At 42.7% G+C, this 25492-nt stretch overlaps 1 long non-coding RNA gene across 2 annotated transcripts in view; it reads left to right on the forward strand.

The window, feature by feature from the left end:
* The first annotated feature begins 5273 nt into the window (after positions 1-5273).
* LOC121475137 overlaps positions 5274-25492 on the forward strand; it is a 42357-nt gene continuing 22138 nt past the window's right edge. The window contains exon 1 of one of the 2 annotated variants that reach the window (XR_005983628.1): positions 5274-5544. This is a non-coding gene — a long non-coding RNA (uncharacterized LOC121475137). Of the gene's footprint in view, positions 5545-17262; positions 17562-25492 lie in introns of those variants that run through there. The other variant, XR_005983629.1, reaches the window with a different exon arrangement.

The following is a 25492-nucleotide window of genomic DNA, read 5'->3' on the forward strand; positions in this document are numbered from 1 at the left end:
GCCTGGGTGGCTCAGTGGTTGAGCGTCCGCCTTTGGCTCAGGTCATGATCCTGGGGTCCTGGGATTGAGTCCCATATCAGGCTCCCTGCTTCTCCCTCTGTCTCTGTCTCTCTTTCTGGGTCTCTCATGAATCAATACATAAAATCTTTTTTTTTTTAAGATTTTATTTTTTATTTATTCATGAGAGACACAGAGAGGGAGAGAGAGAGAGATGCAGAGACACAGGCAGAGGAGAAGCAGGCTCCATGCAGGGAGCCCGATGTTGGACTCAATCCTGGGTCTCCAGGATCAGGCCCTGGGCTGAAGGCAGCGCTAAACTGCTGAGCCACCGGGGGTGGGGTGTGTGTGTGCTAAATAGATAAAATTTAAAAATATATATCCACATGCCTCATGCTACCTGTGAGGCCCAGTCTATGGCTGGATCACTTGAGCTCAGGGTAAATTTGTAAGAAGCATGGGTGATGCCAAGGAAGGGCAGACATTGTGTCTGTCCCTGGAATGGGTATCCCCTCCATGCACAGAAATTCCAAAATCCTGCAAGCAGGGATGGACTGTGCAGGATCTAGGGAGGGAAAGGCTGCATGTGTCCATGGGTTGGATGCAGCCAACGGAGGTTTAGAATACAGCCATATTTTATGTGGGGAAAAAAATTAAATGTTTTTCTTAACCTTTTATTTTCTAGTTGAAATGTTCCCAACATTGCTATTTCATCCTAAATTTTGCTGGAATACTTGATGGTTCTTTTCTGAATCGAGCTTGTCTGTAACTGTAGTAAATAGGGGGCCTCCAAACTCACACATGACATTTTGGTAAGGGTTTCAACAGTGAGTGGTATCATGAGCAATTTGATTTAAGGTTAGTTTTCGTGCAGTCTAGGGACTCCTGGAGCTTGTGGAGCCGGACCTCCAGAGGAGCAAAAACCATAGCCAGGAGTAAACATGGATTGAATTGTGCTGCTCTTCCGACCCCGAAGAGGACCAGAAGAAAAGTAAGAGAATGGTGGAAGCAGGTGTATGATACTGTCTGTTAGAGGGAAGGAGGCAGTTTTGAAATAGAATGTAAGTAAATTAGGAGCTGGAATTATGTAAAGAACACACTGTCATTATAATAAAGAGAGCCCAAGGAGCAGCCTGGCTCCGGGGAGCGAGAAATCTATTTCTCTTTCAATAACTCTCCGCCACAGGTAGGCAAGGCCCGCTCCAGGAAATCATCTGGGGACACAGGCTGCCAGGTGGGCCTGCTGTCCCCGACAGGAGCTTTCCAACGTTGCCCCACTCCCTCCTATGTCTAGCTCATGAGATGGAAAGGCGAGAACAACTGGGTCAAAGCACTTTTTAATTAATTAATTTAATTAATTTCTTTGACTTTATTTCGGTTTGTCAATAGAATTCTCAAGCATACACACATGTAAAGACAATGGAGTATGATACACTCCCCCACCCCATGTGCCCATCACTGAAAGTTACCTTCATGTTGTAGAACTTGTACCATTTACGTGCCCCAAATATGCCTCCCCCCTCTGCTGGATTATTTTATTTTATTTATTTAATTTTTTTTAAAGATTTTTTTATTTATTTATTCATGATAGAGAGAGAGAGAGAGATCAGAGACACAGGCAGAGGGAGAAGCAGGCTCCATGCACCTGGAGCCTGACGTGGGATTCGATCCCGGGTCTCCAGGATCGCGCCCTGGGCCAAAGGCAGGCGCCAAACCGCTGCGCCACCCAGGGATCCCTCTGCTGGATTATTTTAAATAAAATCTCAGACCCCTTCAAGCAGCTATCTGAAAGTTGCAGACATCCGTGTCTTGCTTGGTAAGAACTCCGTCACCTGGCCACATCTAGCGGTGAGCAAGGCTGGGCAGAGTGTCCCAGGGGCAGCTGTGTGCCCAGGACAGAGGAGAAAAGGCTGCACTTGAGATCACAGGATTTGGGGGGAGGGGGTGCTTGAGAGAGGCCACAGAGATTGAAGTGAAAATGCACAGGGAACACTAAGGACATTTCTAGACGGTAGTAAAATCCGAACGATGACAACTATATCAAGGCTATAGTGAGTCTTCTGCTCTTGAATTTTTAGCGAATGCAACATTTGCTGAGCAAAAACAGAACAGCAAGATGAAGTGGCTTAGAAAGGCATCACAGAATCTTGCTTTTTTTCTCACCTGTGTAAAATTAGCTGAGAAAATGATTTTAGAGGAGAGTCAATATATACTCTTATGTATTATGAAGAGTCAATATATACTCTTATGAATTATGAAGATGGTTTGTTTGCTGCTACTGTTGTAATCCTGTCTTTGTAAGGTGTTAAAAGGTGTAGGTTTGTTTGAGACCTTGTGTATCTTCGTGTAATAGAGAGAGAATGAGACACCAGAGAACTTAAAAGGAGCAAAAGAAGAACGAGTTTAAACTAGTGTAATGAATCAATTCATGCCAAGAAATATTTATTGAGCTTGTGCTATATCCAAGGATTGTCCTGGGCCTCAGGGATACAAGGATAACAAATGGATAGTCCTTGTTCTCAGGGGCTCTCAATCTGAGGGCAGATACACATGGAAGCATGACCATAGTACGAGACAGAGTGAATTGGGTGCGACAGCTGAGAGTAGTGGGCATGCATCACTCTACCTGCCCACCGTCCATTCTTATCCTGCAAGTGTCTTGATTTTTCCTCAGGGGCAACAGCTCTTTGCTCTCAGTTCATAGTGGAGCTGATTCAACCTCCATGCTTGGCCAATCAGAACAATGCTATTTCCCTGGCCCAGGTCATTGGTTCAGGAGAGGGTACAAGACTCCAATGGTTTCTGTGCAGTTATAGAGAAAACAAGATCTCTTTTATCTTCTGGAGTGATGAGGGTGCAAGCCTGGAACCCTGGGACACCAGCTTGCCACTGTAAAGGGAGCCTGCCTGAGAATAAAGCCACAAGAAAGAGAACAGAGCTGAGAGAGAAGAGAGTGGGCCTTGATGACATCACTGTAAATCTCTTAAATACTTCCCACCTCAAGCCCTGCAGGAAGCACACCACTCACCGATTTTTTCACTCATTCATTCACTCACTTGCTCACTTTTCTGGCATTGGCTGCATTTAATCCCTGTAACGTTAATACAAATAGGTACCATGATCCCCAGTATATAAACGAACCTACTGCTAATTAATGGAAGAGTTGGAATTTAACACAGGTCTGTTTATAAATCCTAATTCATTTCCCTATATGATCTCCCTAGACACAGCTCTTAAGAAAATAGCTCTTATTGACCAGTGGATTCTCTAAGCACCTAGCATAGTGCACTTGCTTCGAAGGAGCCCCTTACACATTTATTGACTGTATATTTGTGATATAAGGGGGGGTGGTGCTGTTAATCAGAGTAGGGAGCACATAGGAGGTGAAGGAGGAAGAGGAGGAGAGGATGAATTCAAGTATGGCAGTGATGACTTTGGGGTGGGGATACAGGAAGAGATGGTGTGTTTCGAAGCTCCAGTGTGGGGTTGAGATCAGCAGAGAGGTCAAAGATGGAAATTCAAAAATCGTCTGAGAGGAGAATTGACAGAGGTCATCTCTGCACAAATGTCTAGTCAGTGAGACCTGCTGTGACCCCAAAATTGCAATGTCCTCTCAACTCCCTTACCCTGTCCCTCTCTATCCCTCTTCTCTTCTTTATAGTCTCCACAGCACTCACCACCTATATCCATGTTACTTACCAATTCATTTTTCTCTGTCTCCTCTGCACCCACCCAACAATATAAACTTTTTCTTGTGCAGAGAGATGACTGTTATTCCCTGTCTTATCCCATGTGGCCAGACGAGTGCGTGGCACATAGGAGGTGCCTAAAAAAGATACTTGTTAAATGAATAAATGAAAAAAGAGAAGTGGATGAGGTTGCTCACTGATGGCAGACCTTGAGGGAAAGGGACAGAAGGCCAAGAAGAGGAAATCTGGGAAAAGACTGAGAAAGTCTATGAGGCAATACGCAAATCAATAAAGAGCAATTTCCAAGAATAAAGAAAGCAGAGGGTTTCAAGAAGGCAGGAATGGGCTGGCAGCAGGGCCCAATGTTGCTGAGAGGTAAAAAAAAAAAAAAAATCCGCTTCCATTATATTTGGGATAAATTTTCGTTGGTAATGTTCAGCAGCAGAATGTGGTAGCACCTGGGCTCAGTATATCATGAGAATATGAGTTCTAGTCCGGTCATTTATTAGTGATGAAAATGTCTGAACCTCTGAGCCTTGCTTTCTTTACCTGTACAATGAGTATAATACCGATCCTATCTCAGAGCATGATTGTGAAGGTGAGCTGAATTACTGCATGTGAAATGCAGGTGTACTTTGAATTATCACTATTATTACTGACTTGCAGTGAGTAGAATAAATATACAAGAAAAAGAGAGTCACCAAGATTTCTATAACCATTGTTTTTTTGGGATTCACCGATTTCAAGACAGAACAAAATACAGGATGAGTCTTGCTGTCATTTTTCAATCACGACGCATACTCATTTGAAAGGGAGTACACTGTACTTATGAATTCGAATTTGGGGCTTTTTCTTCATCATGCCTAATTCAGGCTTTCCACGCCCCTTCTTGCTCAGGCTGCTTATGCAAATACACAACCCCAAGCCAAGAGGCAACATTTCAGTTCCCTGTCAATTGGGCTGAAGAGCTGCATGCAACCATTCTCTTCCCCTGCCCCCCTCCCAGGGCATATTGTTTCTCACCCTTTGTAGCCAGGAGGTTGCATTTCTCCTGCCTTTCTAGAAAATCACTGATTATATTTATGCCTTTTATATTTAGCCTTTTATATAGTAGGCTTTGAGTTAGATTTAGTCCCAGTGGTTGAAAGTTCAACGTTTTCTCAATATTTTCCTCCAAAACCACAACCGTATTTGGCAGCCAGGAAGATGAGGGATGAATAGGCTTCCATGTTGCTTGGTTATAGATATGGAGATGCTGGCAGAAATTTGCAAGCATTTGCATATATACAATTGTCTGTCTGATGTTTGCTTCCATGCTTGCTCTCCTCCTCTGCCCTCTGTTCTCTTTGTGCAGTGAATTACTAATACAAATACAGATAATGAAATTTCTGATCCCAGCCTGCAAAGCAGACGCACATTTTGGAAGGTATCTGGGGAAAATGGATGGGCTCTCTGATCTTGTTGCTTTATCCGGACAAGGAAACGAAGGGGAGAAAGTAATTACAGGGACTTGTCTTTGAAGGTAGAATGAGTGGCACTGACAGGATTTCTTTTCAGAGAATCTTGTAGAGATGCTATTTTCTTGTTAATACCAATAGGTATTTCCCGGGAAATCGAGTTTACTTATTAAAATGTGTGTTCAGCAGATGGGGCGCTGTTCACAAGAAGCAGAACAAGTTCTGTCCTTGGGGCTTCAGAACAGGGGCGTCTAGGGACAGGTGAAGTTGGTCCTCAGGATAGGGCAAATCTTGAAGGCTGGGGGCGGTAAATTTACCCCCGAAACCATCTTTTGGTAAATCACTGCTTCTGCAGATTCAGGAGCTGCCAGTCTCTTAAAGCAGATGTGTGACTTTGTTGGGTAAGTGGAGGTGGTATGGCTCAGGGGCCCTGGGTAGGTGACAGGAATAACTGGAAGGCTCAGCCTGCCTGACTTCAGAATATGTTCCCATTAGCTATTAGAAAGACTGCTGGAGGAGAGAGCTGAAAAGAAACTCTAATTGGAAATATTTTAAGGCAACAAATAACATTTTCTTATACCTTTCCCTGCAAGGGGACCCAAAGTTGATACGCTGGAAAGCGAGCCACTAAAATCAAACCTATGTTTTCTTAAACAATCAAATGAATGAATAATGAAGTTCTCGTTGTCAATGGACTATATAATTTATGGCATAACACGATCACCTTCTGTTCCAAATACGCGTGTCAACTCTTCTTTTTAAATAATCTTTGATTTTTCCTATTGTTGCCCTTTTATCATATGTCACGTATTAAACACCAGTTCTGTTTGTATGGACAGGTTTTTAAACAACCCGAGTTTGTGCTGACAGCTGTACGAAAAGAACAAATATGTGCTTTTTATTTCATGTAAATATGTATTTGCTGTCAAATAAGACAGGGTTAAGGACACTAAGATTTTGTCTTTCATAGCTCACTAAGGGACAGCTAATCTATATCAGAAATAATTTTAGATGTAGAACTGCAGTGTGGGAAATACGGACCTCCCACTGGTTGAAATGGCATTAGTAGAAAAAGAAATTCGCTGGGAAGGGTTATAAAATGTTTACTTTGTCATACAACTTAAAATATGTTAGGAATAGAATTTTAAAAAGAGAGAAATGAAAGAAAAATTAAAATAAAAGAGAAATGGCTTAGAAAACTGTACTAACAACTATTACTGTCTTGGAAATTAGTTCAGTGGTATCATAACACTTTAAATAGACGTATATGAAAAAAAAATAGACGCATATGAAATTATAACTTTCCAGTGACATGAGGTTAAGTAAAAAACATCGCTAGTATTATTTTAGATCAAGTAGATTCATTCCTTGAAATTGTTGGTGTTAAAGAACTCATGGGGCACCAGCTAGGTGCTTTGCTTTCTTTCTGTTCTTGGATAGCAAAGCCTTTAGAGCCCATAATGGGGTAAGTAGGGGTACACTCTTACCACTGCTGTTTTGTGAAGAGAGTAAATGAAAGAAAATTTAGCTTAAAAATGCAAACAGTGCTCACCCTAATGTGCTGTTGGACTATACACAGTGGAGATTTCAGCTAGTATGTGGAATTCATTTGCAGATATAATGGATATGAATTCGAGTATGAAATATTAATTATGTACCACATTGCTTCTGTTGGGATGCGTGCTGTCTGCCATTTTCGGTGGCACTGTGGGCTCATTTCCCCCTGACTCGTTTCTTGTTTCTTGATGTCCAGTATTGCTGTGATGTGTCAGCCAAGGAGCTACCTTACTGGAATGACTGTTGTCCTCACTTTCCTTTACGCAATGAAGAATTAACTGTTCAGGTACAGCCCTCTGCCTCCTACAATGTATCTTATGACACAGAAGGAGAATTTTAATAAGACTTCCAAGGGGTCTGCTGCCATTTTTTAGAGGAGGGAAGGTGTCCTGCAAAGGAAGTGCATGGAAACTCTCAAGAGGAAGCTGTTGAAAACACCCCCAGTGGGAGGAACGGGTGTCATCCCATTTTATTGTCTACCTGTCACCACAGCCCTTGCATGATTCTGACAGGCTGCTCTTTTCTCTTGTAGCCATTGCTGCTTTATGTCATTTTCTTGGTTGAACATCTTTATTTCTGACTTGTTACAAACCATTAACTAGTTTCCAGGTTTCAGTGTCCTGGATACTTTTGACTAGTAAGTCATTTGGCATAACAAGGTTTCCCTTTATCTTCTTGCGAAAGAAAATCTCTACATGAAATGATCAATGTTCCAATTTTTATGAATCCTAGCAGATAGGAAGTGCCTGTCATCGGATGCAAGGCATCTTTTCTGAAAGCATATTCTACTTCATATAATGGAACTTGACAGACACACTAGGTAACCGTTACGCTATTTGCAGGGAAGCTTTGAACAATTCAGGGGGAAAGCAGAGAACTTTACAAATATATTTAGCTTGTAGTGGTTGCAAATAAACACAATACTGTTTTTAACCAGATTTCGTGGATGAAATGTTTTTAAACGTAAACTTATTTGAATATATTTTTTTAAAAAATTCAGTCATTTAACAGTTGTCAATCTGTATAAACACACTTTAAAAGTGGTCATGAGGGACACCTGGGTGGCTCAGTGGTTGAGTATCTGCCTTCAGCTCAGGTTGTGATCCTAGGGTCCTGGGATCGAGTCCCACAGGGGGTTCCCCCTGGGGAGCCTGCTTCTCTCTCTGCCTATGTCTCTGCCTCTCTCTCTGTCTCCCTCATGACTAAATAAAATCTTTAAAAAAATAAAAATAAAAGTGGTCATTATATGTAGTAGCGATAAAATGAAGACTGGCTGCTTTGGGTGCTGATATTGAAAATAATACAGACAGATGTGTGGCTTGATGACATATTGCTAAAACATGAGGAACAACTTAGATTTTAGCTTGCTTTTTCATAAAGCTACTCACACATGAAATTGATGTAATTAAAAGTTTAGATGATCTTTTCCCAAATTACTTTGTATTATTAAAGTTTTAAAACTATACTTGTAAGACAATGCACTTCCATGTTATGTGCAAAGCTATTCATGCAATGTTGTTGTATTTAAATCCTAAATAGAAATATTAATTTATCCTGCCCAATTAATGGATGAAGGAGCTTTTATTTTTATTTTTATTTATTTAATTTTAAGGATTTTATTTATTTATTTATGACATAGGCAGAGGGAGAAGCAGGCTCCATGCAGGGAGCCCGACCTGGAATCCTGGGATCCTGGGTCTCCAGGATCAAGCCCTGGGCTGAAGGTGGCACTAAACTGCTGAGCCACCCGGGCTGCCCTATTTTTATTTTTAAGTAAGCTCTACACACAATGCAAGGCTGGAACTCATGACCCTGCTATGCAGAGTCACATGCTCTACTGACTGAGCTGGCTGGGGACTCTGGATCAAGGAGATTTTAAAAATCAGTTAGTGACCTGGCAATTCCACTTTCGGTGCTCTCTCTTAGTGAAATAGTTGAGCAAGTGCATGAGTATGTAAGTTCAGTGTATGTGGCACTGTCTTTTAATCGTGAAAAATTGGAGACAGCTTAACAATCTGTTAATGAGGGAAGGGATAAATGGACCATAGCACCTCTATAAAATGGAGCATTATACTGTTGTTTAAAATATGGACTACAAATGCATGTGCTGATTCAGGGGCTGTTGAGTAAAAAAAGCAAATTGTGGCACAGTATGCAGAGTGTGATACCACTTTTGATGGTAGGGGGACTCTTCTTCCCCACCTTCTCTATCTTTAAATGAGCATGGAACAGTCCGGAAGAATGCTCAGCAGACAACCTCTGGCTGTGAAAGCATGGGAGAAATAAGAAGAAAGCCCTGATCTTTTTGTTTTATATACCTCCATATTCCTCGAATTTAGATCCTCTAATGTTTTTAGACATTATGAACTCACTTGACAATCTAATTAAATAATTTAAAAAGGAAATCTAATGTCATAGAAAGGACAGGATGAAAAGAGATAAATGTAGCTACTTGAAATTTCTAACAAAGAAGCATGGCTTCCTTTCATTCAGTCAGCTCTGGCACTTAGAGCATTTGTGTCTCTTTGTGTATTTTAACAGAACCTCAAAATCTGGGTATAGATGCTGTCAACCCTGGGTGTGTGTCATTCTAGGCACTGGCAGTGGTCCTCACTTGGTTCCTTGGTGCTGTATTTCAAATCAGCTCATAAATTATTAATAGTACATGTGTAGGTCAGAGACACACTAACCCTGACAATCATTCCATAATATTCTCTCTTTAGCATCAGAAGAGAAGAGAAGGGAGTAATCAATATGCAACATCAGAGGTACATTTCACATAGATATGGTATATGCACTTAGAAAAAAAAGAGTCAGATCTTTACAAAAACCTGTCAGCCTGGCATTAATCTTGTATTATGAATAATGTGGCTATCTATGAATCTTTAATATTTTTTAAATGATGAAATTGTATGGTATGCTCTACCAAAGCAAATTTGATAAAATGTGAGAATAGTTTGATCAATGAAGATGCTGATATACTTGAATAAAAAAACTTTAAACCTAGCTCATTAAAGCAGAAAAAGCAACAGCTATCCTTTGACCTAAGGGTAAATTTTCAGCCCCAATAAATTAAGTTCTCCTGTTATCCAGAATGGCTGGATATTATTCTTTAAACAAGTTATAAAAATAACTGTTTAGTTAAAACCATCCTCCCACTAGACAAGAAGCTCTGGTAATATACTACCAGCAACCAATATGGTGCTGTCTCCTGGCTTATAATAAAACCCGTATTTGAAAATTCCTAACAAACACACAGATTAATGTTTCATAAAAAGATACAGCCATGCTTGAGAAATATTACAAATCGAATGGCTTGTTTGAAATACAGTTATATTCATTTTCCCCCATAAAGTAATCCTGGAATAATTTTTTCCAGGTTTAATTTTCAGTGAAAGTAAGAAAAGTAGATCAAGAACTTTGCTTACGAAATTGGCCTAATGAAGAAATTTTAATCAGTGCTTGTTGAACTGAAGATAAAAATATAGTTTGTTTCTACAGATTTGAGGAGAATTAACACGTATCTGATTGTTAATATTTGATTCTTGTTTAATTATTTATGATATCAAGGAATGAATCTGTCAAGTAAATAATGAAATGCGTACATGCAGCATATGTAATTAGGTTAGGTGCATAAATCCAAAGTGTTCACTTTATAGTTGTCAGTGTAAAATTTATTAATAATGAGAAATGTTAAGTGAAGAAAATTCTTAACACAGTCTACCTCATTAGTGTGGATTATAGCAATTGTTGGTCAAAGAAGAGGAGGCAAGGGATGAAGAGGAGAAATTAGGCTTCATTTTCTTAGTTGTGCTTGAATTGTTTAAAAATCTTCGTGTATTGGAGCACATTTTCCTTTCTGCTGTTTAGAAGTGTATGATTTGAACAAACGAGTTGTGGGTTTGAGTGAATGCCGCAAATGGAATAATTCTAGATTGAAAAAATAGAGGCCCAGGGTTTCTGAATCCAAACAATATTGAAGGGGGAAAATTCAACTAACATTGAGAAGTAAATACCCACTTTTATGATTGAACTGAAAACATCTATTCTTAAAATTTGTCTTTAATTTCATGGTGATGGTAATATGATGGCAAGGAACGGATTACAGCTGTGTTCTTCCGTTTGTCCCTTTCATCTCACACTGAAAGGGAGTAGAGGAAAGAAGCACCTTGTCAAGGACATTTCTTGGACCTTGGGTTTCCCTGGGCTGCTGGGACAGGTAATGAAACAGGGACTTGAGGAGACTTTAGATACCTGTGGGTGGGGATGTAGGTAGTACCAGGCCGGGGTTGAGAGTACACCGGAGGATGTAATCTAGATCCTGCCCCTGATGGGACCTGGCTGAATGGATGCCACCTACCCTTTCCTTCAAGATTTGTTTATTTATTAATTTGAGTAGGGGATGGAGAGAGAGTGTGTGTTTCCATGCGCAGGAGGGGAGGGGGCTGGGGCAGAGGGAGAGGGCTAGGGAGGAGAGAAGCAGACTCCCTGTTGAGCGCAGAGCCCCATGTGGGGCTAGATCCCTCAACTCTGAGATCAGATCATGACCTGAACCGAAATCAAGAATTGGAGTCTTAACCCAAGGTGCTGTTCATGCACTCCAGAGCCTACTCTTATTCAGGACTTTGACTTGATAACCTGAGTAGAGTTAGTTCTGTCCTTAAACATTAATCATTAATAGAATCATTAATAGCAAGGGGTCGTGTAGAGGACAATCAACCAGAAAAACAAGATGATGAGGTCCTACTCTGCCACTGATGGCCTGACAACTTCCAGAAAGTTCTCTGAACTCTAGGGCCTCACTTTCTTCACTTAATCATATTAGAAGGCTGTGATTCCGGCTCTCATGGTCTACGATTTACAGAGATGATACTGAAATACATCTGATTTTGTGCAAGCAGTTCCATGAGCTTTTTGAACAAAAATGGGGGAGAGAGGTAGTATTATTATACAGACATTCATCATCTGACTGGGTATTGTTATAGAGGCAGTTATACATTTATTAGAAGATGGAAGATACCATCACAAAAGAAGTCCATGTATTATTTTAGTAAATGATATGAATCTAACTATAGCTGCCACCAAAGAATTTCTTGCCTCATACATATGAAAGTTAAAAGAGAATTGGAAGCCTATTTAGGGCAAAGAAGTGACTTTACAAAATAAAGAATGTTATGTTGCGATTTCCTGCCTGCCCTGATTAAAAGGGGGGAATGCTTGTTTAATAATTTTATCCTCAAAAGCTTCTGTGATTTACAGGCTTTCAAAATGGTAATATTCTGATGGTGAATAATCCAGTTATCAAATTATTTGCTCAATCAAAGGAATTATTTGCTATCCTTCTGACCTTAATTCTCAGATGTCTACAGCCTAAAGAATTTAGGGCAGAAATGGCTTAATACAGTCAAGCATTAGTGTTATTAAAGGCAAACTCCTATGTGGAGTCTGTAACATGGAAATATTTAGGAAAAAAAAAAGGAAAAGAGCAAACATGATTTTTACCACCCACTAAGAAAATTATCAGTTGAATTAGCCAATTTGCTACTGACTAAACTAATATATACCATCTTACCACAGATTTTGTAGAAAGAACAAACTACAAGAATAATCTCAATGACTATTTCTGACTTTCAAATAAACCATCATAAGTTGCATGGAAGAGATACTTTCAGCTGCCTACCCACCAACCCTCCCTTCTCCCTTGGGAATCAGCCCTTTCCTCATCCAGTCCAGTATCTTGAGAAAAGTAGATTTTTTAAGCCAGTAAGCTTTCAGATGGTTTATATGCATAACAAATGCTTGAGGGACTAGCTAAAACTTACCTTTTGTTTTGATATTGCCTGTCCTATCCCCTGTCTTCCCCCTCCCAGTCCCCCAATATAACTCAGGGATAAATCCTGGTTAGTCATCAATGATGATAGTTTCATCTCCCTTGCCAGTAAAAGTTTAGAGATAGGCATATAATCCAACTCTGGCTAAGGGCATATGAAAAAAGATCTTCTGAGGTAATTTTCTGGTATAATTTTCCTACTCTTCAGAAGAAATTAAAGGTAAGAACAGTTCCACTTTTTTGGCTGGTTGTTAGCATGTCTTGAGGTGATGCCTGGAACTACAGTAGCCATTTTGAGACCCTGAGGAGAACTAGCTAACGACAATTGTGGCCAACAAGCTGAGGATGGCTTGGGTCCCTGAGAACACTAAACATTATGGAGCCATTAAATTAATCAGCCTCAGCACCTGCCACCTTGAGACTTCCTACATGAGATACTACATTTTCCTTGTTGCTTGAACTAGTAGGGGCAAGTTTTCTATTCCTTACATCAGAATTGTCCTAAAGAAAACAAGAGGTGCAAGAAACTTTATCACATCTAAGAGACCATCCTTAAGTTGGGAATGAGGTTTATATATTCTGCTGATAATATTTAGGCCTATGCTATTTGGGCATGTACACTATTTTAAGAGTATTGAGTGTACACTCAAAACATATGCTAAATATTACTAAGAACAAACACTAAGTAACAACATTTTGTGTTACTAAATATGAGGAATGGGAAAGGATTTTTGGAAGAGGTGGTATTTAATCTGGACCTGGAAAGAGCAGTTGTATTTGAATAGTTGGATATAGGGTTCAAGGGCATTCTAGACAGTGTGGGCAATGAACGTACTAAGGAAGATGAAATGCAAGAGCATGATTTAGGGGTTTATGATGGTAGACAGATAAGGCTGGAGCTGGTTGGGTACAGATCATGGCAGGTGTTGAATGTCTTGCTAATGGGTCAGGGCTTTTTTTCCTCAGCAGTGGGAAATGTTAGAGATATTGGAGCCAGTCACCATACTGATTCTGGATGGATTGTTAAAGCACATAGCATGTATTTTGTATATTTTTGTGCATATTTCAGTGAAGAGTGTGCATGGTTTTAATGAAACAGAAACAATAAAAATCAACTTTCCATTCTAATTTGAATTCTATGTTTTAAAGCAGCTGACAAAGGAAATGACTAAGTGACTGGTTAAGTAGCCATTGTTTCTGAAAATGTCCAAAACCAGACACAAATTCTCTAAAGAGACTGCCTGAATGCCAGCAAAGAACATTTCAAAGGTCAGACACCTGCATGTGCGCGTGCAGGACAGTTAAATGGAAGGTCTGATGCTCCGGGAGGGAAGAGATGGTTTGCCTGTGTAGGCAAAGGACTGTCTTGAAGGAAAAGGAAATTGGGGAAAAGCTGCTTAGGGCCCTGAGACTGAATGAGGTTGGAGGTGAGTGCCCAGGAAGAGGAGTTGGAAGGGTGAGGTTCCATTTTCAGTATCTGGAGCTGACCCTCTTCCGTCATTTTACTGATGAAGAAAGGGAAAGAGAACAGGGTAGAGACATGACCAAATTTTCGGGGTTTTTGTTTATTTCTTCTTATTTTCTCTCATTCCAGAAAGGAATGAACTTAAATATAGCCTGAATATACATGAGGCAGCATGATTTCACTGCTAGTAGATATGGGGATAGAATGAGACTTTCCCGGGGCGCCTGGGTAGCTCAGTGGTTGAAACTCTGCCTTCGGTTCAAGCTGGGTTCCTGGGATCGAGTCCTGCATCAGGCTCCTTGCAGGGAACCTGCTTCTCCCTCTGCCCATGTCTTTGCCTCTCTCATGAATAAATAAATAAAATATTTTAAAAAATGAGACTTTCCTAAGCTTTAGCTCCTATTGAGTTTACTGAGGTGGTAGGGAAGCTGAAGGGACTCCCTTTTAGAAAGGCTCCATCTTTGCTGGTTTTCTGCTAGGACCTATTTACTCATGTTCCATATTTTGCGTCTGAATATGCCAAAGAAGCTATGTTCCCACTTCAAGGCGGAAGCAAGGCCGTTAATCATTCTCTGAGTTTTGTCCTAGGTTTTAAAACACGGAAGAAGAGCCAGATCTCTAACGTTCCAGGACATTAGCTTCAAACAAGCCTCAGCTGACGCTGGCATCAGTACCCCCACTTTCAGTACTTTATGGAATAATGCCTATTGTTCACCTGAAACTAGCCTTTGATTGGACCTTATCCTTGATTCCTGAAGGAACACATACCCTAGACTCCTTTCCAGGATAAACCCCTCAACCCAGGTGATGATGAGACTCACTCTCCTTTCCTTTCTGAGTCTCCCAGACACCCTGTTTGCTACCCCCCGTCACTCTCCCTATTCAATAAACTGCTTTCACTTTCTCTGGCTTGTTTGGTTTCTATCATGTATGAAGCCAAGGATCCTTTTAGCTGGTCCTACAGGACCCTCCCTCTGAGGCCTTGGACTCGGCCTGCCTGCATCACTGAATCCTGCAAATCTATCTCTACAAAAAGTAGTTTTGTTGGCTGGCTCCTCCATTGCTACTAGGTGGTAGACACCATCAGACTTCTCAGAGCACCAAGATATCATCCAGCAGAAGAGATGAGAATTGCTTCTGTGTGTCCCTTTTTTGGGGCAAGGAAGCACTTTCCAGAATCCCCCAGAGATGTCCCCTCCCATGACATTGGCCAGGACTGGTCACATGTTCTTTTCTGAACCAAGCCCCAGACAAAAGAAGTGGTGGAATGTAACAGATTTGGGATTTACTCTGGGCCATAAGGTTAGGAACTGTCTTGAAGGGAATGGGGGTGCAGAACAGCAGTGCCAGCTGCAAGGCTCATAAAATGAATATTGCAGAATGGTCCAGGACACAGGCTCTGGAGGGAGGCAGGCCTACTTTCCCATCCCTGTTCCACTCCTTCCTGCTGGGTTACCCTGGGCCCCTTATAAGGCTTCCCTAAGCCTCGGTTTTCAGGGGAGCAAAAGGGGGGTTGCTGCCAAGATAATCTAGATAAAGGAGTAGCATAATGTCTTGTGCATAATAAGCCCTCAGCAGATGTTTACTACTGTTGATGTTATCAATAAAAATGACCTAGCCCCTGCCCTCGAGGAGCTCTCAGGGAGTCCACATGTAATAACTGGAGCTGTCGCAAGGCAGGAGGTGACTTCTTGCTAGGGAATGAGTTCTCCTCTGGTTCTATATGCCCAAGGAGGGAGGGAGGCTCTCTAAGGACCGTGTTTCCTTCTGTCCAAGACTTGCCTCTATTCCCACATGGATTGGGAGAGGGGTCCCGCACAGTGATGGAGCACCCTGTCTCCCCGAGGCAGGCACACCCCAAGGCCTGGGGAGCGGAGAGCAGGGAGCAGCACACGCCCCTCCCCGCTTGCTCACTAGGCGCAAATGGGGCCTTAGGGATGCTTTCGTCCAAATTAATCACGCGCCCGCGGGGTCGGGGACGGGTGGGGTCCAACCTCTTCCATCAGGGTTCAAGGTTACGAATCCCATCCCCCCATCCACCGAGGGCTGTTTTCCCGGCACTGCCATACTTTAATTAGGTGACAGTCATGAGGCAGGGCGTTTGCTAAACACTCCCGAGCACCTCTTAGGTCAGCCGTTCTCAGGCGCCCCGGCCCTCCCAGCCGGCGTCGGGCGGGGGTCCGGGGTCCCGGTCCCGGTCCCGGGGCGCGGGGGGAGGAGCCGGGGCTGCCGCGGGCCGCTCGTCGGGTCGGGCGGCGGCGGCGGCTCCCGGGGCCTCGGCCCGCAGCCCGCGGCAGAGCGGAGGCAGGCGGCGAGACGGCCGAGCCATTTGCATTCGCCGGCAGTCATTTTTACACGCGGAGGTAATGAAGTTGTCAGCCGCGCCCGGAGTGTGGCAGAGCCTGATATTCAAATAGACCTGCCCGCCTCGCCCAGCCTCCCCCTCCCGCCGCCGGCCCGCCCGCCAGTCCCCGGATGAGCGCGCGCCCCCGCCCCCGCCCCCGCCCGCGCTTTGTCTGCCCCGCCGCCCCCGCCCCCGCCCCGCCCCCCGCAGCCCTGCGCCCCGCAGCCCTGCGCCGCCGCCCCCCACCCCGGCCCCCGCCCCCCCCGCAGCCCCGCAGCCCTGCGCCGCCGCCCCCCACCCCGGCCCCCGCCCCCCCCGCAGCCCCGCAGCCCTGCGCCGCCGCCCCCCACCCCGACCGCCCCGAGCTCCGCCCTCCAACCCCCCCCCCGTAGCCCTGCGCCCCGCAGCCCTGCGCCGCCACCCCGCACCCCGGCCGCCCCCGGCCCCGCCCCCCACAGCCCGCGCTGCTGCCCCCCACCCCGACCGCCCCCAGCCCCGCCCCCCGACACCCCCCCGCAGCCCCGCGCCCCGCAGCCCAGCCCGACCGCCCCCAGCCCCGCCCTCCGACCCCCCCCCCCGCAGCCCTGCGCCCCGCAGCCCTGCGCCGCCACCCCCGGCCCCGCCCCCTGCAGCCCTGCGCCCCGCAGCCCTGCGCCTCCGCCGCCTCATCCCCACCCTGACCGCCCTCGGCCCCGCACCCCGCACCCCGCCCCCGCCCCGCGCTCCGCAGCCTGCGCCTCCGCCGCCCCCCCATCCCGCCCCCGCCCTCCTCCTTTTCTTTCCCTGCGCCTTTGTCTCCGCCTCCCTCCCCCTTTGTGTCCCCGGGAAGACTCGGTCTCGGATACCAGTGCACCCCCCCCCCCACCCCGGGCCGGCGGTCGGGGACCCCGCAAGCCCCGCGGCCCGCACGTTTGCGGACGAAGTTAGTGGCCGTGAGGCCGCCGCCCTCGGGCTTGGCACCGTTGGGCTCCCTTTCCCCTCCCCCGGCAGCTCCCCCTTCCTCCTCCTCTCCGTCACGGTCTCCGAGGAGGACCTGCTGCGGACAGGATCTTTTGGGCCTAGAGTAGTTCTCTCCCCTTCCCGAGCGCATCTTTGCGGTCGTTTTTATGATCACAAAACCAACACAGGGCCGCCCGCTCAGGCTGCTAAGAAAAGGCTCTTCAGCAGGTGCACTGGTACGGCAAGGAGGTGGAAGGAGAGACGCACCCCTGCTTGGAAATAGGTACTTGCCTGCGAACCCGAGCTACTGGGATTCATTTTCCCGGGCCTCCGTAGCTGAGCTGTCCCTGGGGCAGCCACTGGCCACGTGTGGCTATGAGCCCTTGGAATGTGGCCAGTCTAAAAGAATGTAAACTCCCAATCATTTAAAAATATTGATTGGATATTGACAAGATAGTGTTTTGTGTGAAGTAAAATATATTATTAAAATCTGTTAAATCTGTTTCTTTTTACCTTTTTAAAAAGTGTGACTACAAGGAATATTTAAAATGACCTAAGTGGCTCCCATTGTATTTCTGTTGGACGGTGGTGGTCTAGATAGAGCCTTAAGTCCCAAGGAGATTGCCTCTAGCCATCCTTCTCACCTGACTCTTCAGATGCTCTGGAACAGGGCAGGGAGGGAGGGAAGGTTCTGGAATCTTAAGTAGCAGATGCCCAGGAAAATGATTAGAAAAGAGTTGGGATAATGAAACACGGAATAGAAGCCGAGGCTTAGACTGCAAGAACTAGCTGTCCCTTTCCCTTTGTTCACCGTACAGAGAGCCCCACACTCCTGCCACAGTCATGCAACAATTCCATGGACCAGCCGGCTGTGCGTGAAGTTGGGCCGCTAGGAGTGTTTTGTGCCTTTTAGGAGTTATTTGTGACACACTAAACTTGCTGACATGCCGTTTAGAAGAGTGAATACTGTGTATGCACTGTAACTACTATTTCATAAGGATTTTTGGTGTACATTGTTCCTCGGCATGCACAGGCTGCGGAGTAAGGGCTCCCCGAGTATGCATTGACACGATGCGCTGCAAATGATCCAGGCATGGGGGCGTCCCCGAGTGTGCACTGACTCCACGCTCGGCCATGGCTCCTACAGGGCTTTTATGGTGCAGCTTGCCAATGATCCGTGCATTAAAGACTCCCCAAATACACATTGACACGATAGACTGGAGTTGTTTGGGTCTACCATGGCAATGATCCGGGGATAATAGCGGTGTCTTACGCACTTTCATTGAGATTGGAGTGCTCCTGGTCCTAACGCAGAACCAGAACTGCCCCAGTTAAGTCCCACTGTGACCCCTGGTGCAGAGTGCATGGGTCTTTGACCTCCTGCATCATGACACTGTGGCATTGCTAACATTTGTTGATGTTTTCACTGATGCAATTGAGTAAGCTTCTCCCCCCACCCCCCAAATGTACTTTTGTAATTCAGTACCTGGATTGGGGGCCCATGTGCTGATGGTTTCATCTGGTTAACAATAAGCTAAAGATCTCGGAAAGGTCATACTTAAAGTGAAAGAGTGGCTTAGAGAGAATGAGTTTGGGAGATACATATGAATTTCAGAGTTAATATGGAATAAATAAGTTTAGTCCTGAGAAAATCGAGTTGGCTAAACTGAAACAGATAAAACAAGAAGGTGGTAAGAAGGTGGAAGGCACTTTTAGAAATCATAACAATAATATATTTTATAGTAAAATAATTCAAACACTACCAGAGTCTGAACTAAAAAATAAAATTCTCCTATTTCTTTCTGGCTTTTATACTATCCATTGTTATAAGTTCTGATAATATTTTGGGCATATCCTTTTAGTAATATTTATACATATGCAAATACATGTATATATTATTTGTTTACACAAATGGGATAATATTAAACAATACTCTTCAGTGTTTTGAATTTTCAATTAATAATATATTGACTGTCTCTCTTCAGCACATTTAATCTCTCACATTTTTTGTAATGATTGCATGGAATTCCAGGGTATGGATGTAACCATTTTAAAATTTATATTATTTCAACCATGGCTGCAATGAATATACTTACACATTTGCAGATTTGTGCAAATATGTTCATAGGGTAAGTTTTTAGCAGTGGAAATGCTGGCACCAAGTGATGTACATTTAAAATGTTGATACATATTGCCAAGTTGGCCACTAGAATGATTGTACTGTCTTTTTTTTTTTTTTTTTAAATAGGCTCCATGCATGGAGCCCAACATGGAGCTTGAACTCACTATCCTGAGATCAAGATCTGAGCCAAGATCGAGTTGGATGGTTAACCGACTGAGCCTATCACATACCTCATAGAAAGATTGTACTGTCTTATATTCTAGCTAATAGTGTGTGTGCCTCTTTTCCCACTCCAGGCCAATACTTTGTTTTATCATGGGGGACGCTTCTGATGTGTGGGAGAGGATTTTCCCATCATGTTTTCTGCACAGCTTTATGGTGAGAACCTAGCCCTAGGGGCTGTGATAAATGCAGTGAAGTGCAGAAGTCAGACTACAAAGTAGGAAGTCCTGTTAGTCAAGATAAAGAGCAATTGCTCCACAAAACACACCGACATCAGTTGAATTTTATAATAGCATATCAATATGGGAGAATTGGAATTAACTCCCATTAATCCATCATTCAGGAAATACTTGCTGAGAAGTTGTGACTTTTCCACTGGGATTGTAAACCCCTTGAGAACAAAAGCTTTGTCTTGTTATCTCTGTGGCTTCTACAGATGTATGGAATGGGGCCTCACCCAAGGCTGTTTTTACTGTTGTTACTGTTTATTTGTTTTAATTTGGCTATTTATTGTCCATGACATACTTGACTCTCTACCTGGATCTACCTGAGGCTGGGGATTCAAGATGGCTGACACCCCTTTTCCCAGCAGCTCACAATAGGAGAGACAGGGGGATGTAAATCTGTCTGAAAATTCACATAATATAGGAAAATGAACAATGAGCGACTAACTCTGATGGAGTAGTTTCCTCAAAGTTTATTTGAACTAGGTCTCAGATGATGATTAGGGAACTGTTCCCATAGCAATAGGGTAGGACTTCTAGACAGAGGAAACCGCAATAGGTGGGTGAAGCTTTGTGGGAATGCTGGGGTGAATGGCTCACTGGGAGGAAGAGGAGCAGAAAGGGAAGCACTACCTACTTATGGGGAGGCACTGAGTCGGGCATTCTGGAACATAAAGGGAGCGAGGTATAAGGAAGGAGTAAGGTTCTCACTCAGGCTCTAAATCTGAATTGCAGTGGGGCATTCAAAAATCATGGAAATCCTGTAGCTTTAAAGTGCCTCATTTGTAAAATGGAACATATAGGCTACATAATTTCTAAAATATTTCTAAAATTCTATGGCCTTTGAGCTATAGGATTTGAACTTGCTTGCAAGGACCTTATCTTTTGTTCTGTGTGCCAAGGAGCACTATATGATATTTCAGGGTGTTCCTTTAAGATGGTAGGAAGAGGCTCATTATAATTTGCTGGAACTACCATGGCCACTTAACTGTGATCTCAAGACTACTAAAAAGTGTGCCCCCCCCCCAAAGATACTAATGAGAATGAAGAAGAAAATAACAGCGAGCAGTATAAATCTTTTGATAATTACTCTTCATCTGCAACTAAATCCTATTTTACTGGAAGTTGAACAGACACTGCTTAAATTGTTTCTCCGAAGTATATTGCAGAGTTGGATGTCAAGTGTCCTGTTCCTTGGATTCCTATGCTGAATAAATTTCATAGGATTTGATAAACATGTCATCCATGTCCTTGTCTGTGGCAGGGGGAAGCATTTGGATTGAGGCAACATCTAAAGACAGAGAGAGCCCTGTGGACTTTTGGTTAGAGACCTCCCTCTAAGCTGACATCAGTTACTCTTTGAGAATTATTAGCCAGCTCATCTTGCCCAAAAGAATGAGTGACTTGGTTTTAAGTTTGTGCTGACTTCCAGATGAACTTTATGTAATTCCCCTAATTTTTAGGCTCAGGGTTTTCCATGTTGTATTTGAGGCTATCTAGAAAAAAACAAACACAAGCAGACTTCCCATAGGACCAAACAAGTGGCACAATAACATCTCTTGTGACCAGTGACTAGCCTAAGATTAGGGAGTTAGATGAAATGATTGAATTATTGAAGAAGGATGTCCTGTCAGCCCTACTGGTCCCTGTTCAGTGTCTTGAATTTTACAAATGAAAGCAAGAGGTCTGAGAGGTTCTGCTGAAACCTCATAGCATTGAACCATCTGCCCCACATGTTGATGTTGGGGATTTCCAACGTAGTTTCCCATGAGATCACCTCCTATGTGGAATCCTTGGCAGTGACCTCCAAGAGGGACTCCTGACAAAACCAAATTTGATATTTTCTTTGGCATGGAACAAAGCCTGGGTGATGAGAATAAATTTCTAATTTTCTCAGATATCAAACAGAAGCACAAGATTGTTGAGAGTATGAAGAGAGAACTCTTACTGTGTAGGTGAATAGGCAGCAATCAGTAATCACCGCTGGGACTTTGGGGACATGCAATCTTTGTTCAGACAACAGTCTTTCATAATGATTTACTCCCAGGTTAAAACAATTTTAATGCGCTTATGATCTAACAAAGTAACTAGACCATAGCTAGGTGGTCAATAGGAACTAATCAAATGATGAATAAGAAAGAAAGACTCCATGTTAGATACAATATAGATAGATATCAGAATTGTTTTTACCTAGTATGATAATACCTATGTATGAAGAGAGAAATGACTGCAAGCTTAAGCATGGTAGGACCTAACGGCATGTCACTAAAACTTGAAAAAGAAGAGAAAAAAAAATGAGAACCAATGATCAATTTCTAAGGCCACAGTGTCTTTTGAAAAACCTAATTATAGAAAGATCTCTCAAAGTAAACCTCATTTAAATCTAGACGTGTCATCAATTGACTTGAAATCTTGAGCTTCTGTACCAACAAAATAGATTTGAGTAAATCACACCTTGTGATACCTTGTGAACTGTAGTAGTGTCACAACGCTTAAAGCCTGTGAAGCACCTATCACTGAAGTTAAAACTGAGGAAGGAATGAGAAGCCAATAAAAACTTGCAAAAGCCATTCCAAATATATGAAAAAACAGATTGTCAAGATGAAGCAGGAAAGTTCCAATAAGGAATCCAAAATTTTTTTTTCATCTTAGGAGACATATATGGCATCTTCAGTAAATGAAATTCGGACCATACACAGAAGATTGAATTCCTACAATGGTCATTTAACTGCAGAGGACAGAGCCCATACTTCACATCATAGAGCTGTAAATACAGTGACATACCCAGAATTGGTTTCCTGGCATAAAATGTAAGAGATCTTGAGGATAGAACCTGGATAATAAGTTTTATTTGGCACCAACATTTTAACATCAGATCTTAAGAGGCCACCAAAGCTAGGAGACAGAGAAAGCAATTCTTCAATGGCCAATGGAGCTGCTTTAAGAAGCACTGGATCTTCATCTCTTGCTGAATTCAAGAGGGTCTCTTCCATATACTTTTTCACAGGTTAAGATGGTCTGTGATTGGAGATGCTACTACGATAACTTTCAAGATGAGATCAACAGGTGAGACACATCAAGATGCTTGTTAAATTTTAAGGGTAAATTCCTTTACCTCTGAAATCAGCAATAAAACCTTCCAAGTGATTTTTTTAAAAAAGATTTTATTTATTTATTTATAAGAGACACACACAGAGAGAGGCAGAGACACAGGCAGAGGGAGAAGCAGGCTCTTCTTGGGGAGCCTGATGTGGGACTCCATCCTGGGACTCCAAGATCACGTCCTGAGCCAAAGGCAGACACCCAACCACTGAGCCACTCAGGCGTCCCTTCCCAGGTGATTCTTAAAGTGATTCCGACTTTAATGCAACCTCCTGTGGTTAGGGTTGCAAGGGTGTGCTCTAAAGTGATCAGTTCCTTTAAATATTGGAAGTCATATGCTGGAGGAAACAGGCATGGTTAAACAAGTAGTTCATTTTAAAAATAAAAAATAACTTTATTATTTTTCTTGGTTGAGAAATGGTATATGTTCATGTAAAAAAACAAACTTTTTTTGGAAAATATAAAGAAGAAAGTATTTTATACACTAGTGATATTAACTTTGCAAATCATGTTGCAAATATTTTACTGTTTGTCATTTGACTTTTTTTAATTACAGAGATTTTACATTTTTAAATGAAGTAAAATGTATTGGGTTTTCCCTTTTCACTTCTGGCCTTTGACTTACGATAAGAAAGACTGCCATTTTTCCTAGATAATAAAAATCTTTATTCCTTTTTCCCATATTACTTTTACAGTTCCAGTTTTTACATTTAAATTGTTGGTCCCTCTGGAATTTAACTCAGTTTAAAGAATGAGGCTGGGATCCAGCTCTATTTATTTTTTCCAAATGGCTAGCTAGTTTTTTCAAGATAATTTCTTGAATAATTTATCTTATTCCCACTGATATAAAATGCTGCTTTTATTATGTACTAAATGTCCATATATACTTTCTGGGCTCTACTGTGGTCATTTGATCACTCTGTGCATTTCTGTGCCAGGACCACAGTTTTAATATCTCATTACTATTCATTTTTAAAATTTTCCTGGCTATTTGAATGTTTAGTCTTCCAGACAGATTTTAGAATCATTTTTCAAAGGTTCAAAGATGATCCTTTTGGGATTTTCATTAGAACTGCATTTTATATATGTACTAATTTGGGAGAAGAATTGTTTTTTCACAATTCTGAGTCTTAGGTGAGAATGTCCCTCTGTGGGAATGTGTAACACAGATTTTTGCCTGTTTCTCATAATGGTTGTTTCTGGGTGTTTTTGTGGGTTCTGTTGCTTTTATGATTTTTTAAAAAATATTTTATTTGACGGAGCGCACACACAAGCAGGGCAAGCTGCAAGCAGAGAGAGAGGGAGAAGCAGTCTGCCTGTGGAGCAGGGAGCCCAATGTGGGCTTGATCCCAGGACTCCAGAATCATGACCTGAGCTGAAGACAGATGCTCAACCAACTGAGCCACCCAGGTGCCCCTGGTTTTATGATTAATCATATGGTTCTTAGGTGTGTGTGCTATCCTCTGGCAGAGACTGTAAGCTACGAGCTGGATTGTGATGTTTTAGGGAGCCGCTATGTAATAGGAGCCTACCAAGTGGATCTTTCATATAACTTCCAGGTTACCATGAGGCTTTGGGTAGATTTGCTTTCTAAGCTTCTTCAGAACCCCATCTGTGAAACAGGAAACTGGCAAGAATTTGTGAGCATCAGTGACGATACCTTAATTAACCTAATACAGGGCTTAGCATTTAGTGAGTTCTCAGATACGGGCACTGTTTGAGGGCCAGATTAAGGGGTTCATTTCAAAATTCCTTACAAGTTTGAGATACCTTGAAGCTCTCAAAAACATACCCATACTCAGCAGATTTTTAGAAAATGCTCTTAATAAAACACTGTTCTAACACCCTTCTCTTCTAACACCTGTGACAACATATTGGATATGAATAAGAGATCTCATCCAATGACTGTCTCATTCTGAGCAGGATCATTGCTGCAGGTCTGGTCCCAGCCGCATCGCAATGGGAGGCCTGATTCTTTCTTCTTACACCATTAATTAATGGTTGCTTGGGGAATTGAGGGAGGTGCTTCAATGTGTTAATGGCTTAGAAAAATACATCTGAGGTACACAGACCATTTGGAATACCCAGTTAAGAATGATTTGCCATCTATAGGAAAGCTTAGAGAAGGCTTTCACAAATATGGGCATTCAGCTAAACCAATAGTTAGCCCCACATTCTTAATGGCATAATCACCAGCATAACCAATTCAGCATAATGGCCTGTTAATACTGAAACAATTACTTTGGATAATAAAATAACACTTTTAATTTACCTGACACCAAATTCAACCTATGTGGATCATCTGATGGTGAGGTTAGGGGAAAGGGAGTCTGTTGAGTTCTAAATACATTATAAAGCGATAACACTTAATGTACGTAACGTATTTCAGGTCTGAGATGCTTTAAATGGCTAAGTGGAAAAATAAAACAATTAGAATATACTATTGCTTTGGAATTTGCCAAATACTTCATGATTTATATACTGATTTCCACAAGTTTCTTAGGAGGAAATGGTTAAACCTTGAAGTTGATGCACTTTGATTAA

Source organism: Vulpes lagopus, chromosome 13 (assembly GCF_018345385.1).
Source record: "Vulpes lagopus strain Blue_001 chromosome 13, ASM1834538v1, whole genome shotgun sequence".
NCBI classification, from domain to species: Eukaryota; Metazoa; Chordata; class Mammalia; order Carnivora; family Canidae; genus Vulpes; species Vulpes lagopus.